Source organism: Lithobates pipiens, unplaced genomic scaffold (assembly GCF_037356315.1).
Source record: "Lithobates pipiens isolate NorthernLeopardFrog02 unplaced genomic scaffold, aLitPip1_a1.2 Scaffold_13, whole genome shotgun sequence".
Lineage (NCBI taxonomy): Eukaryota > Metazoa > Chordata > Amphibia > Anura > Ranidae > Lithobates > Lithobates pipiens.
In genome coordinates this window covers 213,590,166-213,600,414 of record NW_027507718.1, presented here as the reverse complement: position 1 = coordinate 213,600,414, position 10,249 = coordinate 213,590,166, and positions in this window count along the sequence as shown.

The window sequence follows — 10,249 nt, the reverse complement described above, 5'->3', positions numbered from 1 at the left end:
AGTAATGACAGTGACAATTCTGCAACTGAGCAAATTTCAGTGTTTTTGATTTGATTACATTATTGAATAATTTTTATTATTGTTATATTATTATTTGGTACAATTATTTATAATTATTTATTATATTATAATTTATGATTTAATTTTTCAAACTTTATCATACCCGGGATGTCTGCTAGACTCTGGTTTGGACAGATTTAAGAGAGTTATTCCTAAGAATTGCAGGACTACAATATAAAACACCAAATTTTCATGCAAAATAATGGTACTGCTTTTAGCACCTAAAATCCGAAATAATCGTACCGCCAGGGAGGTTAACTGACAATTGCGTGGTCGAGTGATGCTGTACCCAAAGAAAATTCATGTCCTTTTTTTTTTTCCCCACAAATAGAGCTTTCTTTTGGTGATATTTGATCGCCTCTGCATTTTTTATTTTTTGCGCTATAAACAAAAGAGCGACAAATTTGAAAAAAAAATACATAATCACCTGTTATATAAAGAGAGGGACTGCTAAGACAGGGGCCAGAGCTGGGAGTCAGAGTGGCGCACATAGAGCCAAGTGTATGGAGACCCAACTGTGAGCAATAGGATGTCGCTGAAGTTACCAGGAGTCACATACAGCATCCAAGTCATGGACAATGCCTACATGGACTCTCACCTCCCGGAGGTATGCCTGGGCCGATATGCTGTTTTAGTTGGGTCTAGGAACACAATGGGGTTGATTTGCTAAAACTGGATTGTGCAAAATCTGGTGCAGCTCTAGTTTAAAAAGCCCAAGATAGAATCTGATTGGCTACCAGGCAGAGCTGTACTAGATTTTGTATACCCCAGTTTTAGTAAATCTCCCCCAATGCTATTCATGTATGCCTTTCTACAATAAAGTTAACTGTTCTAAGCCTGATCTGAAGTTATTCAAAGGGATACATGCTTGGTCTGGCATGTGCCAAAGAACTTTGGTCTGTAAAAGCACTATGGGGTATAAGTAACATCTATTGAAAAAGGTAAACTTGGCAAGACAAGGTAGAGGAGTGCAGTTGTAATGGGTAACAATTTGAAAGAAAAATCTACAACAACCAGTCATTAGACGTGGTACCTGTTAAGGTGGCAGGTCTTCCAGTAGTGAGGAGGTCAGGTATCCAGCTCCCTTCCTAGCAGTCCATCTCCCATAGCAACCGGGAGCAGATTAGCATTACAGAGTGTTATGGAGCCTGGTCACGTGGTACAGGAAGGGCACGGAGATCACGGACGAGGCCTGCTCTAGGTGCTGGGCAGCTCCCCTATTCTGTTACCAGGAGCTAGGTAACAGAGGTGAATTGGACTAGTGGAGTGGGTGCAGGCTGAGCACGCCCTTTCTTATGTAACATACAAGTACAGTGTGTAGTGACATGGGACAAGCCAATTATCATATGAATTTAGAGAGGCCTGGACCATGACAAGAAAGAATAAAGGAGGGCTTACATGACCAAGGAAACAGGGATCAGAGGTCAAGGGTGATACAGCACTCAGGATTGTAGGAACTGCAATAGATATGAGTTGGCCCCTCCCCAGCGTGCAGTAGAAGCGTGGCGGAGAGAGCTTCCCACCCACCCTTTCTGTTATTATGATTATTGTTTGTTTCTCTTTGTCTGAATTTTTTTTCTTCCACAGAGTTATTGGTTTCAAGGATGTCGTGGCGGGTGATGGAAGAATAACTTGGATAAGGAAGAGTTTGGGACCCATCAGGGGTATGGGTCCTGCTGGTGCTATTCCAGTTAACGGTGGTTTAGCTGGAATGTGGCTAAAGGGGTGAACTGCAGTCAGTAGTGTTGTCTCCAAGTTAGTAGGTCAGCTGGAGGCCTCATTTTGGTATGGGTACCGCAGTGCATTATTATTAACATAATATGTTAATTGTGGGTTTCCTGTAATGACCAACGCAAGTATTGGCTGATGGGTGGTGGTTAAACAGATGTTTATACAGTTATGTTAATTTTAAGTGAGTTGTTAAATAACGAGGCTGCCAAGGCCAATATTTACTCCAACGTGGTGTGGTCTCCATTAATGGGGAAGTAAGGGGGTATTGGAGTATGGGTTGGTCGAGTAGGTATGGGTAATTAGATCGATCTATCTATCCTATGGTCATGAACTTTATTACTGCACACAGTGAAGGCTCATCTCTAAGTCGGAAAACAGCCATAATGTTATATTCTTCATGACCACAGCCCCTGTCTGGTCCAGGGCATTGATAAGCATGCTCAGTGCTAGGTGTTACCTCACGTGCATGGGTGCACCAACAACCATACCCATACCTCCCAACTATCTGAAATAGGAATGTGGTACACTATCAGCTAGAGCTGCACGATTAATCGTTAAAAATCGTTATTGCGTTTTTTTTATTTTTTTCCCCACTGTGATCTTGAAAAAAAAGTATTTCTCGATTCTTTCTATGCAGAGAATTCTCTATGCTCTGCTAAAGCCGTCAGCCATCAAAAGAAAGGGGAAAAAAATGGGCAGTCTGCCAAGAATCACAACCTTCTTTAGCAGTGGAACTTAAAGTGGGGTGCCCCTAATAAAAAAAAATTAAAAAATAAAAAAAATTTTTTTTTTTTTAAGTCAGTAGCTACAAATACTGCAGCTGCTGACTTTTAATAATCGGACACTTACCTGTCCCAGGGTCCAGCGATGCGGGGGAATGAAGCCCCCCCTCGTTCCCCTTGTGGCGCCGGCATTCCTACTGTGGGCACCCAGCTGTGGCTTCACAGCCGGGCACCCACTGCGCATGTGCGAGTGGTGTGTGTGTATATATATATATATATGTGTGTGTGTGTGTGTGTGTGTGTGTGTGTGTGTGTGTGTATGTATATGTATATGTATGTATATGTATGTATATATATATATATATTTATATATTATGTTTGTTTGTTTGTTTGTTGTAGAGAATAAAATGGTGGTTGTTGCAATAATTTATGTCACACTGTATTTGCACAGCAGTCGTTCGAATGCAATTTTTGGGAAAAAATTACACTTTAACAAAAAACTTTTAAAAAAAAACAAAACTAACCAGTAAAATTATCCCAATTTTTTTTGTTTAATGTGAAAGATTTTACGCCGCAAGAGTCGTGATCTTTTTATTCTAAGCAAAAAAATTGTGATTCTCATTTTGGCCAGAATCGTGCAGCTCTACTATCGGCAAAAAGTATGTAGGTATATTTTTTACCACTACTATTGCTTTATGATGGCTTTTGGGATTTACAAATGAAGCAATTTAGAAAGTGAATGACAGGTTTAGCACTGTAAAGCAGTTATTGATAGTTAAGAGTTTCATTTTGTATATAAAACAGACCAAAATGAGGGATAAATGAGGAGGAAAGAGGGACTTTGTTCTGAATCAGGGACAGTTGGGAGGTATGCATACCTCCTAACTTTTTGAGATGGGAACTGGTGACACCTATTAGCAAAAGTATGTAAGCATAGGACACCCCCCGCCACACCCCGTCAAAAGAAAATTATACAAAAAAAAAAAGATTAATTAAACCCACAAGTGTGTTTTTGCCACTACTATTCCTATATATTGGCTATCGAAATTTACAAATGCAGCAATTTAGAAATTGGATGAAATGTTTAGCCTTGTGAAACACTTTTTGAAAGATAAAAAGTGCATTTTATATACAAATATATGTAGCAGAACAAAATGAGGGACCAATGAGAAAGAAAGAGGGACAGAGGGATTATGGGTGTATGCTTTAGTCTAATTACCTTTAAAAGACCAGCAAAACACTTGATGTTTTGGAAACATACCCAATATGTTATATTAAAAAAAAAAGTTATGTTTTACGTTCAAAAGCACATTATGCAGTTTAGTTACAATATACAAAGCCTCCAACACTGCACAACAGGAAATCATTGGCCTCTGGCAATTTGTAGTACACTGTGCTGGCTGTATGAAATCCATTTGTTTCAAAGTGTGTAATAATCCATTTGAAGTGATCTTCTAAGGGCGTTACAGTAAGTTTGTGTGTATGATCTAGATGTTGATGAAAAAAAACACATTTATTCTTAAATCAAAGTGTGAATTGCATGGCGTCAGCTGTAGATAAACCCTGCATTCCTAGAAAACAAAACAATAATGTTCAATCATTTTTTAATGGAATATTTTGTCAGTTATAAAAGTTATAAGATGTTAAATTGTCTGATGACTGATGTTTTGGGTCAGGGATGTCTCACTCAATTTCATTGCAGGCCTCATCAACATTATGGTCGCCCTTAAAGGGCAGGTTGTATCTGTAAGACTAAACGTCCAGAGCACCCCACCCCACCTTACATCAGATGTAATAAGCCCTCACACCATCAGAAGTCAAGAGTCCCTCTCCGTCTCTTACATCACAGTGCTGCTTCTAGGAAGAAGCTGGGGGCATAGCGGGGAAGCATAAAGTGCAGGGTTTGGAGTAGGACCTAAGGATGGCTAGAGCCAACTGCCAGAGTTTGCTGAATGCTGGGACCAGGGGAGGAGGAGACAAGGGGGTACTGAAACCGCACAAATACAATGGACATCCACGTCTGCAACTAATGGCACCAACAGATTATGGTCACGCTGTCAATCAAATGGCTTCCAACAGGGAAGGAAAACTCAGAGGGGGGGTTGCCCAATTGTTTCCCGTGTGCTCACAAGATGCGGCCAGAAATAAAACAAAAGTTCCACATAGTGTAAATCCACATAACAATGGATATTTAATAAAAATAGAGGAACACTCACATTTTCAGCAGGTAAAAAGCGCTTGACATCAGCAAGTGTCGTTTAGACGTGTTTCGTCTAAGGAGACATAATCTGGGGTGTAGACATACGATGAAAATTGTGTTTTAAAAAAATTATGCGCCCCAATAACAGAATACAAACCTGTACCGAATTAGCACTGAAATGTAATCACTACCTGATTCTCGAAAATGGAGTCCACGCGTGTGGATCAAGCCTTGCTAGGAAAAGAGGGTCGGGGCATGCACGGACAGGGTCATCTGACCATCGTCCTATAGAAATCAAGAGCCTCACTTTAAGATGGCCAGTCTCTGTTGGACAGGACGTTGGCAGTGCTTAAAGGCAGCAAACACTCATTCATGAGCGTCTGGTCATCAGCTAGTAAAATATAGAGAAAAAATTTAAATGAAAATAGAAAGCCACAGTGACATTGACAAGGTGTTCAATCAAAAAGAACCATTACACCTGCACAGAGTTGATGCTGAAACTGGGTACTAACATGAATACATTTCAATACATAAATGACAAGTATACAAAATATGTGGCCAATAGACAAAATGACATCGTGGTTGTACAATAACATGGTTTATACAAGTGCACCATTAGATAAAGGATAGATAAATTGTGATAAAAAATTAAGTAAAAAATTATATTCATTCCAAAATTTATCAATTTTAATAGTCAAACCCAGGATTTCTGAAAGGCAATAAATGAGCTGCGTTAAGCCTTATTGACAAAGACATTGATGTCCCACTCCACATTCATTCCGAATTGAGAGCGGGACTGCAACTCATAGATCCAGAAGGTTTTGAGGCTTGAAACGCCCCTGGTCATAGCACCTCCCCTCCAAGGGGGAATATATTTGTCTATGACCAGGAACTCTGTACCTCTAGGATCTCTATTGTGAGATTGTCAATAATGTTTAGTTACATACCGTACCTAAACATTATTGACAATCTCACAATAGAGATCCTAGAGGTACAGAGTTCCTGGTCATAGACAAATATATTCCCCCCTCAGTATCATCCTTTTTGATTTTGGCTATGTGTTCGCTTACCCTTGGTGTAAATGTCCTAATGGTATGGCCCACATATTGTTTGCCATAAGGGCAAGTGAGCAAGTATACAACATTCTTAGTGGCACAGGTGCAAAAATGTTTGATTGGATACACTTGATTGGTAGTAGTTGACCGTCATTTTGTAGTTTTCCTTCTGCCACGTGTGTTTCGTTGACAGACACCACATTTTTTACATGGGTAGTAACCTACTAAATTATTGAAAAGGGATGCTCTGCCCGGTGGATTGATAATAATGGGAGCAATTTTACCCTGTAGACAACTTTAGCCTGGTCTGGCAAGAGGACGCCTAAAGTACACTCTTAGTACACTCCAATGTTTATTAAATATGGAATTAATATGAATAAGCACTTTTGAAAGTGTGAAACGCGTTAAGTCCTGTATTCCGTTGTTTGCTGTGGCTTGTATTTTTTGAATTATTACCTCTTTTTAACTACTTCCCACCTGGCTAATGTACATATACGGCCGGGTGGGTGTTCTCTCCTTCTGAATGGACGTTCAGAAATGTCCTTCAGAAGCAGGGGAATTGCGTGCACGCGTGCCCGCTCAGTGGCGCAATCCCGATGTGCTTGTGTCACCCGGACACGGCACATCTCCAATCGGCAGGAGGGCTCTGTGATTGGCCCTCCTGATCACATGACGGCCATGTCCAATCACAGCCATCATGTGATGTAAACACAAAGCCGGTTGCTAGCCAAACGGTTCTCCTCTCCTCACACGGAAGTTGTCGGTGAGGAGAGGAGAGCAGATCGATACAGGCGGCTGGTGATCAGTGAGTATGAGCTGTTTTTTTACAGCTTTTTTACTCACTGATCACCAACCTAGTGTAAACACACATGTAAAACATACAGTGTAAACACACATCCCCATACAATGTCCCCAAAACACACATGTCCCCAAATAATAAAAACACATGTCCCCCACATATGTTCCACTAAAATCACATGTCCCAATGATTATCTGCACACATATGTCCGTGATCACCTGCACACATCTGTACATGATCATTTGTGTACATATGTCCGTGATCACACAAACCAATTATTGTACACTTAACGGAAATCTTTTTACCAAAAACATGTAGCAGAATACATTTTGGCCGACCTGCCGCCGTATAATGGTGGTGTCTGGTCGGCAAGTAGGTAATAACACCCCAAACACAGGTTGCATAAGCAGTGCGTTTGCCCGCATTGGATTGCATGGTACAAAAATAATGTGATCTGGTTGCCATGTGTTTCAAAAAGTAGTGCGGTGCCATTTCAGTCCATTCAAAATGAAAGGGCTGAAATTGCACTGCACAGAACTGCATCGCACAACAACTGTACATTCCATTGTAATTCATATGCAGTTCCTAGTGTGAATGGGCCCTTAAAGTGGAAATTTAGTCAGAAAATAAAGTCCTGATAGATCCCCTCTACCTGGCTCCTTTTGCAGATATGTAAAACATAAAAAATAAGTGCCTATACTGTTTAAAATTCATAAATACACAGTTTCACCCTGCTCTGCACATGCTCAGTTGCTCTTTATTCGCTAAAATCAGAGCCTCTAGAGGCAAATAGGCTGACAACTTTAATATTCACTCTTGCTGAAGGAGGAACAAAGTAACAAGAATGACACAGACTGTGTCAGGGAACACAGATTAGGGAGAAAAAGAAAGCAAGAGAGGTGACAGGACAAACGCTGCTGTCAGGGAGACAAAAGACATGTCTTATCTTATCTCACTGATATTCTCTCCTAAGTTCTAATTGAGCTAAGACATACAACCAAGGCTGGAAATGTACACATTTTAATTGAAGTGACACCTAGTTTTTGAGACCAAGGAGAGGGGAAGAGTTTTCAATAAGGAAGTGACTGCTCTGGGCTTCAACAAAATGGCAGCCTCCAGTAAGAAGAAAAAGGAGCAATTTTGGAGACTATTTACAGCACACACTAATTTTGGTAGCATAATTATTAATGTGGAATGTATGTTCTTTTATTAACCACTTAAATACCGGTCACTTTCACCCCCTTCCTACCCAGGAAAATTTTTGGATTTCCGCACTGTCACTCTTCGAAGGACAATTATTCAGTTATGCAACACTGAACCCATATTCATTTTTTTTTAATCATTTTTTGGTGGTATTTATTCACCACTGGGTTTTTTATTTATAGATAGAATATCTCACAAAAGTGAGTACACCCCTCACATTTTTGTAAATATTTTATTATATATCTTTTCATGTATCAACACTGAAGAAATTACACTTTGCTACAATGTAAAGTATTGACCGTACAGCTTGTATAACAGTGTACATTTTCCGTCCCCTCAATATAACTCAACACACAGCCATTAATGTCTAAACCGCTGGCAACAAAAGTGGGTACACCCCTAAGTGAAAATGTTCAAATTGGACCCAAAGTGTCAATATTTTGTGTGGCCACCATTATTTTCCAGCACAGCCTTAACCCTCTTGGGCATGGAGTTCACCAGAGCTTCACAGGTTGCCACCGGAGTCCTCTTCCACTCCTCTATGACGACGTCACAGAGCTGGTGGATGTTAGAGACCTTGCGCTCCTCCACCTTTTCTTTGAGGATGCCCCACAGATGCTCAATAGAGTTTAAGTCTGGAGACATATTTGGCCAGTCCATCACCTTTACCTTCAGCTTCTTTAGCAAGGCAGTGGTCATCTTGGAGGTGTAATTGGGGTCGTTGTCATGTTGGAATACTGCCCTGTGGCCCAGTCTCGGAAGGGAGAGGATCATGCTCTGCTTCAATAAGTCACGGTACATGTTGGCATTGTTCCTCAATGAACTGTAGCTCCCCAGTGTCGGCAGCACCCATGCAGCCTCAGACCATGACACTCCCACTACCATGCTTGACTGTAGGCAAGACCCACTTGTCTTTGTACTCCTCACCATCCTTCTGGGATGACAGCCATGTAGACCAATTTTGTGCAGCGTGTGGCATATGGTCTGAGCACTGACAGGCTGACTCCCCACCCATTCAACCTCTGCAGCAATACTGACAACACTCATACGTCTATTTCCCAAAGACAACCTCTGGATATGACCCTGAGCAAGTGCACTCAACTCCTTTGGTCGACTATGATGAGGCCTGTTCTGAGTGGAGCCTGTCCTGTTAAACCGCTGTACAGTCTTGGCCACCGTGCTGCAGATCCATTACTGTGACCAATCATAGAGATCACAATAGTACACAATGGCTAGGAGTAAAAGCCATTGTGTACAACCGACATGTGATCACTGTGATTGGACACAGTGATCACATGGTACCAGGGCCGGCCCAGTACAACGATCTGTCTTTGGGACACAGATCATGCTGCTGTGTGGCCCCTAGGCTGAATGCGAGCTGGAGGATATCATATTATGTCCTCCAAGGATAATAGTGCTCAGATTATTATACTAGGTTGGGCAGGAGGTGGTTAAAGAGCATTAACTGTTTATCAAATTGTTATGGGTAAAGATCCACTTTAAATTAGCAGGTTTAAGTGGTTCTAAAGCCTAAAGTTTTTTTTTTACCTTATTACATTCTATGCATTAAGGTGAAAAAACCTTCTTTGTAACAGAATCCTCTGCCCCCCCTTATACTTACCTGAGCCCATTCACAATCCAGCACTGTGCATGAGAGTTGCAAATAATTGAAGAACTCTGGATGGCTGCACTTCAAGATAAATTCAAATGCCTTTTATTCGTGAAGCAGAATCACTCACTGTGCATGAGAGCCGAGGCTCTCCCAGCTCTGTCCCTTCTCTCTGGGCAGAGTAATAGCAGCAGGAGCCATTGGCTAGACATGTGTGCTTTGTTTTGAATAAAAATTTGGATACAATTTTCATTATTCAGAGATTCTAATGTATCTGAATTTCCGAATGAAGATAGTTACGAATTTAAATGAATCCGAAGTAATGAAACAAAATTTTGTTTGAAATACCGAATTATCCAAATTCGAAAACAAATTTGAAATGTAAACATATTGCTGACTATTGCTGATTTCCTTTGAAAGACTGTGAGTATTAGAATATAGCCGTCTTCCGAAATTTGAATTAAAAAAATAATAGAATAAAACAGAATAGAATATAAAATAAAAGAATAGAATGGAATATAAAGGATTAGACTAGAATAGAAAAAAAACCCAGAATATATTAGAATATAGCAGAATAAAATAGAAAGAATATAGCCATCTTCTGAAATTCAAATTTCAAATAGAATAGAAGCAGCTATTTTTCTAAATAAATTTAGATCGATTTAATATTTTCAATTCGAATACTTGCAATCCATTGGAAAATTTGAATCTGGGTGTAAATTAATAAACAAAACGAAATTAAACTAATTTTGTTACAAATGCAACTAAATGAAATTAGTAACCTAACGAATCGATCAAAACAAATTATTTCATTCTGTACATGTCTACCATTGGCTCCTGCTGCTGGCTAACAAATTCTGTGACGAGGAG